General features: G+C 32.5%; 1 protein-coding gene and 1 pseudogene across 6 annotated transcripts in view; both read left to right on the forward strand.

Moving 5' to 3' along the window:
• Positions 1 to 2,000, forward strand: part of LOC126724237 (protein IQ-DOMAIN 11-like) — a 53,944-nt pseudogene extending 51,944 nt beyond the window's left edge.
• The window catches only part of LOC126724230 (putative disease resistance RPP13-like protein 1), a 134,388-nt gene that overhangs the window by 56,977 nt on the left and 63,693 nt on the right, over positions 1 to 13,718 (forward strand). The window lies entirely within an intron of this gene.

Here is a 13,718-nt window from a genome sequence, read left to right on the forward strand (position 1 = left end):
GTACAGTTTTGGTCTTTGATTCTGTTCCTCACTGCTAGAACAATTATCAGGATAGGAGAAGGAAATGGATTTTTGGAGGGCTTAAGATCAAAAGGTTATCCTTGCTCACTGCACCATCATCATTAAATGAAAGAAATCTAGGTGAGGCTGAGGAAGAGCTGATCAAGCATGCTCTTGCTGTGGCCCATGCCACCAAAGCTGTTGCTGAAGCAGCTGTTACAACTGCTCTAGTTGCTTCTGAGATTGTCCAGTTCACCAGCACCCCTCAATACAACCATCAATGTGTAAATGACGGGGAAGAGTTTTCAGTCATTAGAGTTCAAGGTGAAGCCCCTTAATTCAACTATCAATGTGTGAGAGAAATCCATGAATTTGCTGTCACTAGAATTCAGTCTGCCTTTAGGGATTTACCTTGTGAGTTTAAAGGAGGTCTCTCTATCTCATATCTCCTTCCTCAAATTTTATTTATTCTCTGCTAATTGACATGTGTTGGAAACTATGTATATGATGTAGTTCTGCCTATAAGAAGGAAACATATTTCAGGAATTTGGTACTGACAGCAAATTTATGTCAACTTTTAACTCTAATAATAGCAGGAAAAAATAAACACAAATTATACCTGTTTTTTTAAGTTCTCACAGATTGTGTAATTTTGATAAAATTGTGGGAGAATTTTGCAGGCAAGGAAAGCTTTGTGGGCGAAAGGAATTATGAGGCAGAGCTATAAGATGCCAAACTTTAACTACCCTAAAGTTCTTGCAGTCCATTGTAATTATTCAGTCACAAGGCTGCACAAGAATATTTGGAATGGTGGAAGGCACTTGGAATTATGATGGAAGTGAACAATCGCAAAATTGGAAAGACAAGATAACAAGGGTATGTAATGCAGCAAGAACTGGCTTATTCTATTGTGAACAACACAACTCCCATAAAAAATCTGTTTCTCATTTCTCTCTTTCAGGAACATTAGTCTTCTGCCTGTCTTAATAACTATTTTACCTAATAGCCTTTAACTTATTTTGAGTTTAAGTTATGGGTGGCAAAATGTTATGAATTTCAGATAGACACAAACAATCAAAGAAGGTGGGAAATTGTCGAAGGAAGAGGCAGATGCATTGTTTGAGTAGGAAAGAGGCCATACTTAAGAGAGAACGAATAAAGGAATAGTGGTTTACCCATCTGGTAAGGTCCTCTTGCTTTATGATCTTATGATTATATATTTCTCACATTTTGGTTCAACTACTGATGCTTTCAACTGAAAATATTTTCAGAATTCAGTAGATACAGATCGAAACATAGTAAATGGAAGATGGAGGCACTGGCTGGACCAATGGGTAGATACAAAAATTGCCCTAAGCGGAGAACTTGAAGATTTGGACTCGGCTTTGACTTCAAACCCAAGACAAAAAGATGACTATGAAAGAAGGCAACTTAAGCTAAGAAACGTTAAGTGACAGAGTAAGTTGGAAGGATTGGATTCTCCAACATTTGTTCCCAGAGAATCAATTCATCATAGGAGACAATGCTCATTGGGAGATCATAATTCTTTCCAACATACATGAAAACTGAATCTGCAAAGGCAAAAGCAAGATCAATGAGCTCGCCAAAAATAAGGCCCAGGAATATTGATACATGCTCTGAAAGATATTCACCATATAAGAATAAACTCTATTCCTCTATTACTACTGAAGTGTCAAGTGGTGGTAGGATTGGCAAGACTTGTGGTTTCTAGAAAAGATCTCCAAGCTCAAAAGGTCTTCCAGGTCCTATAAAATCCAGTTGGAAGGAAAAGGATCTCAGCTTCAACTTAGAGTGCTCATTGCAGGTTTTGTATAGACATGGCTTCAGATTATTTCATAAGTGGTGCAAGAAGAGAACTTGGTTAGTGTGTTAGGTTGGAGTGCAGAACATAGTCTGTAATTTAATCTAGTTTGAATAGTCTATCATCAAATGAGTAGCTCACTGCATTGTAATTTAATCTAACTAGTTGCTAACCCATACGATGCACAAGATACTTAAATTTAAAATCACATATCTATATATATAATAATAGGTGAAGCTGAAAGAAGCTCAAATTAGAATTCTAAATTAGAGTTCCAATTTTGCGCCATGTGTCCTTAGGATCAAGCAAGCTGTCTACTATAGTCAGACCCAAATTATGCCATCATAAAAAATAATAGATTTTCAAATTTTAACATAAATATCATTCTAGAATCCCATGTATTCTTTTTATTCTTTTTAAACAGGCACCTGTAAATTCAAATTAACATGGAATATGAGTTTAAAGGAAATCAAATATCAATAAGAGCCTAATTAGCCCAGCAAAAATAAACTAAAAGAAAAAAGAGAATACAATATAGAAATAAAGACGGTAATTTTTTTTTTTTTTTTAATTCAAGGCAATGAGAGAATTTTATGCGAAATCTACATTCACTTTTGCACCAACAAATCTATACAACTTCATATTACATATAAATTAACGTTATTTTTTATTATAAATTATTACATATAAATAAACCTCATTGCAAAAATATATTCTACACTTATATGATTTTGGAGATCATTCACCTAACAATCTTCACCCAAGCATCCTCCTTCTAAAGTCCCATCTATTTTCTTTAAACCTGCATATGAACAATTTTAAGTGAAAAAGTTTTAGCCAATGATTTCGAGTAAATAAGAGTCACATTTGGCCAAAATCTGAGCGCCCCTTTTTTCCTTTTTGGAGAGGAAAAATCTATGCAACCTAACTCACCCTACACTATAGTCCTTTTGGAGTATGGGTGGGTTTTGCCTTTTGTAGTTGCATGCTCTTACTATGCAAAACCAAAAACAAAAAGATCCTAGAGTTTCTTATGTTTCAACATCTTATAGCTTAAAACATCATCAAACACCATTAGCATGAGATGTTAATTCAATGAAGCAATGTGAAAAAGAGTTGGAAGACATTATGTGGCAAACTGACTGAAGCCATCCTGTTCATATATTCATTGCATGCATGTGTACAAAATAAAAAATAAGTTTTGTTTTCTTTGCTCACCATGACCAATATAAAACAATCCTATTGAGCACATATGAATTCAAAATAAAGATAGCAGTTTCGATTTTTGTTTGCAGTACTTTTCCACTTTCATCAACCAAGACCATTCATTATAATGAAGAGCCATTTGCAGAGTAAATATATAGTATAGAATACAGAGTAATGGCAATTGACAACACTGCCACATGCATCTTATTTCATTCATATAAACTTCAATTCATCTTATTTCATTCAAGTCAAAATTTACTTCTCAAAGCAATGAAGGACACCACAATGATGCAATCATTTACAGTAAACTTAATCCAAAAGTTCAAACTTTGAATTTGAGTATCATGAATAACCTAAACCTGTCCATGATAACCGAACAAATTGAGGATAGAATCTAAAGCATTCAAAAGCACCAATCATTGCTTGGTATAATAGATATATAGAATCAAAATTCATGGCTATGCAGTAATAATTTAAAGTAGATTGCTTTATAGTTCCTAGGTTATAATAAATTCCATGATAATTGTTATGCCAATTCTTTGAAGATAAAAAATTTCACCAAAGTGTATGTACAGGAACTTGTTTGGACTCGTCAAAGTCATTGAGGGAGTCATTGTTTGGACTCACCAAAGTCATTGAGGGAGTCACTATGCTATATGTTGTGGAAATAGTGTGGGAATCTGTGTGACTCACCATGGGACTTGTGGGCGTTGCTGGGAGAGTCACTCTCATTTTTCCTTTGACCATAAGCAACATCATAACCAAAGAAATTTCCATAATGCCTCCTTAATTTGGAGGATCATAGTTTGAACATCATAAACACATTTTAAATGAAAAACTTAGCACACAACCAAACAGAATATAAATTTTTATAAAAACTAAAGGAAAAATCTTTAATTTTAAATATTGTTCTAAGAGTTTTCGATGAAGCTAATGAAGTAAATGATCAAAATAAGTTAGTTAATGGATTCATTATCAGTGTCTACTATTTCCAATTTTCACTTTTCACTAATGGATCATTTTTGCACATTATAACAACCGAAATACTACCAGAAATTTGGACAATCCCCATACTAATAGCTTCATTCCAACAGCAAAAAACAACTTCTATGGATTATCTAGAATTGATGCACAAAAGTAACTATGTTTGCAAACTTTGGAGGTCATACACAATCAGTTTAAAAGTACCATTTAAATGTAGAGAAGAAACATTTGAGGATTTCAAAATAAATTTGTGAGCTAAAGCTGAAAGTTCAGACCAACAAATAGAGGAGAGTCCTAGTCGATATTGATTCTGAATACGAAGGAAACAATGTCAAAGAAATTCAAATTAAAATCTTCAAAGGTAGTACTGAAATTTTCTCACAATATATACATTCAGCATGTTCTATGTATTCACTGAGATATTTGAACAAACACAAAGATAACAATACCAATGAACCAAGACAAGACCTTCAAACCCACATTGTTCCTTCTAAAGAATTTGACATACAAAATAGGGAGGATTCTTGTTATCGATCAGTGTCTTCATACAATGGATGGTGGCTGTGTAAATATATATATATATATATATATATTTTAAACGGTTAGGGAAATTTTTTTTCCCAAAGCCAAAGCCTATCAATAAAATCACTTACCAACCACGGCTTCCAGTACTCATGGCTATTAGCAATGTTTGGCTTTGTTTAGTATTGAATCTATTAGAAACTTCAACACAAACACCTTTTTTCTTCAACATTTGTCAGTATTAAATCCATTGATTTATATGACATAGTAATGTTCTTCAGCTTCTGTCAGTATTGAACCAAAAGACACTGCTCCAATTAAAAACCCTAGGAATCAAAACAATCATCCACATCACAGCAAAGCAATTCATTGTTATTTCTAATTGAACAAAAAATTACAATGTCGTATTTCTTTTGTTTAACTCTTTTGGTTACATAAATTGAAAAAACGTTGGGATACTATGGAAGGTGATGATGTGCCTTCTGGGTCACAGCTTGTGGCATGAAAGTTGACCCACAATGTTTCGGATGAAAGTTGACAGGTATATACACTGTATTGGGCATTTTTCTTAAGGTTCTGTCAGTCTGAAGATACAATGTAAAAAACTGAACAGCTAGTGGCAAGGCACAATGTTTTGGATGAAAGTTGACCCACAATTCTCTTATTTGCCAAAGCACACCATTAAACCCGTGAATTACAAGAATAGCGCAGAGATAGAGATAAGACTTAAAGAGTCCATATCCGTATCAATTTTCTTGGGCTTCTCTCTCTCTCTCTCTCTCTCTCTCTCTCTCTCTGTTTCTCAATTAATCAATTATATCTCTATCAAAGACCCAAATTCTTGGACCAATAATAAAGATTCAATTTTGAATGTGTGTTTGTCTTCCTTATAATCTCAAAAACTGAGTTGTGTGTTCAAAACCAAGCAGCAAACCATTACTACCAATTCATATAAATCAAAAGATAATCGATTGGACATTCATTACTACCAATTCATATAAATCAAAAGATAATCTATTGTTAATATTTTTGCAGCTTTTGTCAGTATTGAACCAAAAGACAGAGCACCAATTAAAAACCACAGCAACCAAAACAATCATCCACATCACAGTACAAAGGAGGCAGTAACAAAATGTATAGCTTCTGTCTGTATTGAACCAAAAGTCAGGGCTCCAATTAAAAGCCCCAGCAATCAAAATTTCATCATAACAATCATCCACACCACAACATGAAAGAGGCCGTAACAAAATGTAAAAAGAGAAACAAAAAACATCAAGCAAAAGAATGGAGCACAAAAAGAACTGGGATTTAGAGATTCCTCAATTGAACCAGCCAGGTTTTGTCAGTCTTTATATAATGTGAGGAGAGGAAGACCGAAAGAAAGGAAGTCAAATAGGCGGCTGTTACTGTGAAACCGTAAAGCAAGAAGGTGGGGAGATTTTCACGGTTTCAAATGGTATCAGATTCCTTCCCTTCACGGTTTCAAACTCTTTGGTTTTCCTTAGGTTGAGACAATGTGAAACCGTAGAGCAGAAGTTCAAACCGTATGTTTGTCCTTGAAACGATGCGTAATTGTAGAACAGAAAGGTGGGAGAAATTCAAACTCTGTTTTGAACAGCATGTTCCTGTTCCCGTTCCCGTTCCCCATGCTGTGCTTCTCACGCAAAACCCTTCAGGGTTCCATGGTTTCAAATTTAAAAAATTTGGAATGACATGGCCGCAGACGTGGCACAACGTGAGCACAGCAATATTAAATGCTACGTTTCAGCTTTTAGTAATATATAGATTATGACTCTATTCTACTCTTCCTCCATCCAAACTGACCAAAAAAGTGTATTGAGGTTTGGGTTGTAAGAGAGGTTTTTTTTTTTTTTTTTGGTTCAATACCAATGGATGAGTGTGTAACCCACAGCATGCAATAAAATAAAATAAAATAAAAAAGATAAAAATAAATAAAAAACAAATCTACTTTATCTATGTTAACTACCCACTTTTTAAACACATCCTACATCTTATTTTTCATATTTTGCAATACAGCTCATTAAATTTTTTTTTCCTTCCCAATTCCGAAACCCAACAGTAAATCAGCAACTTCTATCCATTAAATAATAATAATAATAATAATAATAGTAAAATCACCAAGAGTGATGCTACATCTACAAACTATTTTACAACATTTTTATAAACTGTTGATGTGACTAACTTTTTATTGGTTTTCATCTAGAACCACCATTAACATCACTTTTTCATTTACCAATAACCACTCACCACATGAGTAGTTTGTAAAACTTTTTGTCAAAATATTTGTATAGCATTACTCAGTAGCGGAGCTAGAAATTTAAGTCAGGGGGGGCAAGATTAAAAGACAAGATTAAAAGCAAAAAACTAATCTAAAAAAATTAATCAATATTAATAACAAAATAAATAAGCAACTATATGCTAATGTAATTGTCATATAAAATCTAACATAAAATGTAAACTTTAATTTGGCTTTTCACACCTAGCTTAATCTACTCAATTGCCCTCAAAGATTTTTTATATTTTGAAACCGTTGTATGATTTTTTCACACTTAATAGTCTTAAATATATCTTTTTAAACAATCATTCATCCCTTGATCTCCAATTTGATTGCGTAGTTGATTTTTAATTATGTTCATTGCTGAAAAATCTCTTTCAATAATAGTTGTTGCAACTGGTAAAATCAATGCTAAGGTCATGAGTAAACCAATGGATATAAAACATCATTTTTCATTTCTACAATCTTTTCTGCAAGCCATCCAATTCCTTTAAGTGCTAAATGCTTTCAAAAACTCTAAGGTAGAGACTGGTATCAAAAGATTTTTTTTTTTTGATGTGAGGCATCCTTTACTCCTTTATATTATATATATATATATATATATATATATATATTTATATATATATTCTTATAGAGTCCTATTAGTATTAGTATTAGGTTGTGTAATTCCTTTTAAGTTTGGCAGTACGATCCTCTTTTCTTTTCTTTTTTTTTTCTTTTTTTTTAATCATTATTAGGTCAGCCCCATTCCCCTATGATTCCTATTTCCTTATGTCGGCCCTATTCCCTATGATTCCTATTTCCTTATACTCCTATTTCCTAATATGTACCATATTAGTAGCAAAAAAATTTGAAAGTTCAGGGGGGCACCTGCCCCCCCTCACCCAACCACCCCCCCCCCGGGGCATTACTCAATTACCAAACCCAACAACAACCACCCCCACAAAAACCCAGCAACTCAACAACCACCACACAAATACCTAGAAACTCAAACTGCTCTACCAAATGGACCCTTATTTTTTTGGATAAAATATTTTTTTTATAAATAATATTGTTAGCAAAAAAAAATTATTACAAATATATAACATGAATAAAATTTTTTGTGTCACTCAATACAATTATGTGATTGAAATTAATTATTAAAAAAATTAAATTATTGTACTTTGAAGAACTATATCTAGATTTTACTATGCTATCATGGACATTGGTTCAATTTCATAAGTAATTTTAATGCATATTTATTAGGGACTTAACTAGATATGAGTTTCTACATATTTTTTATGAGGTAAAAATATTACCGATTTTGTCAATCTCTTATTTTCGTATCAAAGACTAAGGTTTGAATCTCATTTACACTAAAAATGAATCCATCGATGTCTTTCCCTAATAGTAAATAGTAAATAGCAATTATTGTATATTCAAATTAACTCAATTAATAAAATATTTTATCATCAAATAAGAGAGACTTGATATTCAAGCTCTACTTACAACACCAAAATTAATTAGTGTTTTGGTTTAATGATTAAAAAAATCATTATGACGTGGACTTCAAAATTGAAAATTTGTTTTATATATAAATTTTATTAAAATTTATTAAAAATTAAAAAAGAAGAAGAAGAGTAATAAAGAGGTGGAATCATCAAGCAATTGACACCGTACATTTCAAATCATATAAGATGAAAATATACTAAGATTTGGATTTACTTTTATTTTAATAAGTAAATTTTGAAAAGTTTATTTTCAATTTTTAAAAATTTGTAAACATATCAAATAGTCATTTGGGTTAAATTCTAATTCAGTAGTTGAAAATTTAAATTGAAAAAAATAATAATATTTTTTTGAAAAAAAAAATGTAAACATTCCAAGTTATCTTTTGAAATTGAATAGTTATTACTTATTTTTACCTTAAAAAAAAATGTAAACATACCAAGTTATTTCTTGAAATTGAATTCTTCCAACTCAAAACACGTAATTTTCCCCTAACATTATACTCAATCTCCTATTCCTAATGTCACTTTTACTACTTTCAAAATACTGTAAAAAAAATGGACAATCCAAATATAATAGCAAGTAATCTTTCAAGTCTTTGTTCAAACTTTCGCTAAGTTGAGTGCTTTGCATCACTAAAGTAGATGTCATATTCATGTAACATTTAGCCATTATCTCTATATGTCATTTAATGAGCTAAGAATCTTAGAGTTCATTTGGGAACAGCTTATTTAGTTGAAACTGAAAACTTTTTTGTTGAAAGTACTATAGATAAAGTTAAAAGGTAGCTGAAATAGTACAATAGAACCTATGAATAATACTAAAAAGTGTTATGGAAATCATGAATAGTAGCAAAAATAAACTGAATAGTAAAGAAAATTGATTTTTTAAGCAAATGCCAAATTCACACTTAATCTCATAAGTTTGAATCATTTTATCCCAAGCTTCTTCATAGTCACTTTGCATTATGTACCAAGTAGATAATCTTTGCAACATCTCTAGCATCACCTTAGCTAATACCTTTGCATTTGCAGGATATTGGTCAGTAAAAATAAATTTAGGCTTTTTACTCTTGAATGCATTAAAAATGCTTTCATGCTTGAATGATTCAGTTATTTCATTGTATAAAAGTGTAGCCTCAAAAATTACCATCTTTTTTTTATTGGTGATTAAAACTTATAAACAAAACTAATAGACTCAAATTTTTATTTTCTTCTTGTATAGTGTCATAATTCATAACACTGTCAATAATAAATTATCATTTTAGTATCAACCCAAACTATATTAGCTATCTATTTTTGGCTATCCAATCGTACACAATATAATGATGGATTATGAATCAATGATTGCTAAAAATACCATAATAAATTACTAGCTTCAACATTTATCAAGTCTTTTCCGTCTAATTCAAAGATGGTTGTTCTAATCATTTTCAATTTAGCCAAGATTAGCATTTTCACTAGCTTCTCTACTCATTAACTAGTGTCTTGCCTTAGCCTTAATTCATGTGCTAAATCAACAACAGAAGCTCAGGCTTCAAACATTCTTCATTGTGATTGCATCATGAAAGCAATTTTTGGAAAAGATGGTTATGCTCAAATACAAAATAATATCCCTTTTAATTTTTGTTCTCTCAAAAATCAACAACAGAAGCTCAGGTTTCAAATATTCTTCATTGTGATTGCATCATGAAAGCAATTTTTGGAAAATATGGTTATGCTCAAATACAAAATAATATGCCTTTTAATTTTTGTTCTCTCAAACTAATGAAACACTAAACCATACATGATAATGTGGGTTCAGTCAGCTCAACTGATAAAGTTTCTGATGGTTGTATAAGAGATTTGGGGTTCAATCTCCGCCTACACCAAAAACTGATTGGTGTCTTGGTCTGATGATAAAGAGCTATTATCAAGAGTGAACGCCATAGGTTAAAACTCTCTCTCTCAAAAAAAAAAAAAAAAAAAACCATACATGATAATTAATCACCTTTTCCAATCAAGTATGATAGTTTAGATGATCTCATTTGTTTGATTTTCGAGTACATTATTTAGTACCCAAAAATTTTCTAGATGCTAATTCTTTGTCTATCTTACGTTTGGTTAAATAATAATTTTAAACCATCGCACACCCTTGGTGCAATGGTCACTCCACAAATATAAGTGTTTGTGGGGTGTGGAGGCAATGGTCGAGGTTCAAGTCTCTAGGAGTGAGTTTCACACACATATACATTTAGATTATACTAGAGTAGAATTTATATCTTGTATAAAAAAATAATAATTTCAAACATTAAGGGCTTGTTTGTTTGTGTTATTTAAACAACAGTTTTCGTTGTTTAAACAATACAACACGTATTTCCATGACACTTTTTCATCTACACGTATTTCCACAAAACTTAAACAACATTACCAGAACAAAATTATCAAACGGCCCTAAATTCCATTCACTATCCATAACTTTCCCATTACTTCTACAACGTCCTTAATGTATTAAACTTCGTACCAAACTGTGAGTTCCAATTAACTCAATTGATAAAGTTTCTTATTACTGAATAAGAAATTTAAGGTTCGATCCCCTGCTTACACTAATCAGTGTCTTGGTCTAATAATAAAAAGTCATCATTAAAGGTCCATTTGGTTGAGGATGAAACATGGAGGATGAAAAATAGAAGAGAAAAAAGTGGAGAAAAAACTAATTTTATGGGTGTTTTGATGGAAAATTGGTGTAGCCTATGTGTTTTAACCCCTTGCCCACCAAAATTGTATCTCTCCAATTTGGGGAAAGAAATATTTGTAGTATATGACTGAACTACCACATTTTCTTTTTACATGTTGGACTTGAATATGTTGTTGCCTATTTCCTATTTTCTTTTTTCTTTCTTTCTTTGTGCTTTCTTTCTTTTTTGTTGTTGTTAATGTTCTTGTTGAGAAAATCGTGCTTTCTTGGATAGTGGACATATTGTTTGCCTCTTCTTCTTTTTTTTCTCATGCTTTCTCGGGCCAAGGTCATGATTCTTCTTTCTTTTTTTCTTTTTCTTTCTTTTTTTTTCCCTTAAACTAGAAGTGATTTTTTCTTTTACTTTTTTTTTAGGGCATGATTTTTCTTTTTTTTTTAGACCTGTTTTTTAAGTTCTCACATATTGTGTAATTATTAAGAAAATATGTGGGAGAGTTTTGCAGGCAAGGAAAGCTTAGTGGGCATAGAAGGGAATTGTGAGGCAAAGCTGTAAGACACCAAAGTATAACTACCCTAAAGTTCTTGCGGTCCATTGTAATTACTCAAGTCACAGGGTAGCACAAGAATATTTGGAATGGTGGAAGGCACTTGGAATTAAGATGGAAGGGAACAATTGCTGAATTGGAAAGACAATATAACAAGGGTATGTAATGCAGCAAGAACTGGCTTATTCTATTGTGAACAAACTCCCATAAAAAATCTGTTTCTCATTTCTCTCATTATTGAACATTAGTCTTCTCCCTGACTAATTAACTACTTTACTTAATTGTCTTTAACTTATTTTTTCTTTTAAGTTATGGGTGGCAAAATGTTATGATTTTCAGATAGACTCAAATAATCAAAGAAGGTGGGATGATAGTGTTTTGTCAAAGGAAAAGTCAGATGCATTGTTTATGAGTAGGTAAGAGGCCATCCGGTAGGGTACTTTTGCTTTATGATCTTATGATTATACATTTCTCAATTTTGGTTCAACTACTGAAGTTTTCGACTGAAATTGTTTTCAGAAGTCAGCAAATACGGATTGAAAATAGTAAATGGAAGATGGAGGCTGGACCAATGGGTAGAAGAGAACTTGAATATTTGGACTCAGCTTTGGCTTCAAATCTAAGACAAAAAGATGACAATAGAAGAAAGCAACTTAAGCTAAGAAATTTTAAGGGACAGAGTAAGTTGGAAGGATTGGATTCTCCAACATTTGTTCCCAGAGGATCAATTCATCATAGAAAAGGCAATGCTCATTGGGAGACCATAATTCTTTGTCAAGCTCGCCTGTTGTTCCAACTTACATGAATGCAACTGAAAGCTATTCACCATATAAGAATAAACTGTTTCTCATATCCTCTATTACTATTGAAGTGCCAAGTGGTGGTTGGATTGGCAAGACTAGTGGTTTCTAGCAAAGATCTCCAAGCTCAAAAGGCCTTCTGGGTCCTATAAAATCCAGTCAAAAGGTAAAGGATCTCAGCTTTAACTTAGAGTGCTCATTGCAGATTTTGGATAGACATGGCTTCAGATGATTTCAAAAGTTTGGTGCAAGAAGAGAACTTGGTCAGTGTGTTAGGTTGGAGTGGAGAACATAGCCTACAATTTAATCTAGTTTGAATAGTTAAAAAACGGGATGCTATTTTATCTCATCATCAAATGAGTAGCTCACTATAATCTTGCATTGTAATTTAATCTAGTTGGAACTCTACTCTACTCTTCCTCCATCCAAACTAGCCATCAAAATGCATTGAGGTTTGGGTTGTATGAGAGGTATTTTTTTGAATGTTTGATTCCAATGAATATGGTGTAAACCATGCATGCAAAAAAATAAATAAATCTATTTTACATTACCAAAAACTACTTTATTTATTTTAGCTACTTATTTTTTAAACACATTCTACATCTCTTTATTTTTTTCCTATCCAAATCCAACTACTGCTCAAATGCCTAGCAGTTTTCACACAAAACCCTAAAACCACAGCTACTGCACCACAAAGCCCAATAACCACCCCCCCTCCTCCAAAAAAAAAAAAAAAAACCTCAACAACCCATGCAAATGGCCAATGCCACCACAACTACAATTGGGCAAAATCTATGCAAACTGGGATAGTTATACCAAACCTTTTACTACCTTATTTTTTACTATCCCACCAGACTTTGCTCATAATGGAGCTTTGACCTAACCTAAGTTTTCAGCATTATAATCTTTACCAAAAGTTGCTTCTCAACATAATACATTTTTCACAAAAGGCATTTACAAAGAAAGCACTTTTTGGATAAGTTTAACTCCAAGTGGCATAGAGGATCTAAATGGGGGCCAAATGTGATTAATGTAGATATATTCAGACCACAGTAAGGAGAATGCATCAAAGAGACCTGCATTGATGGTTCCTTTTGCACGTTTCAGTTTGTGTGCCAGAAGCCAGAAGCTAAAGTCTATGCTATAGTCTGGTATGTATGTTGATATATGGGGTTTGGATCAGTAAAGGGACGCATGGAGCAACATGCACTGCTCAATATATACCATAGTATAATCTAACCCCATACACACAAACAAAAACTAAGACAAACCATTTTTGTCCACTACATTGAAGAAGGAAGAAATACTCTCATTTGATAACAAGTAGCATTAGGCAAGGTACTCGAATTACTGCAAAAGGAGCATCCACATCCATGTGC

Source organism: Quercus robur, chromosome 4 (genome assembly GCF_932294415.1).
Source record: "Quercus robur chromosome 4, dhQueRobu3.1, whole genome shotgun sequence".
In the NCBI taxonomy this organism is placed as follows: Eukaryota; Viridiplantae; Streptophyta; class Magnoliopsida; order Fagales; family Fagaceae; genus Quercus; species Quercus robur.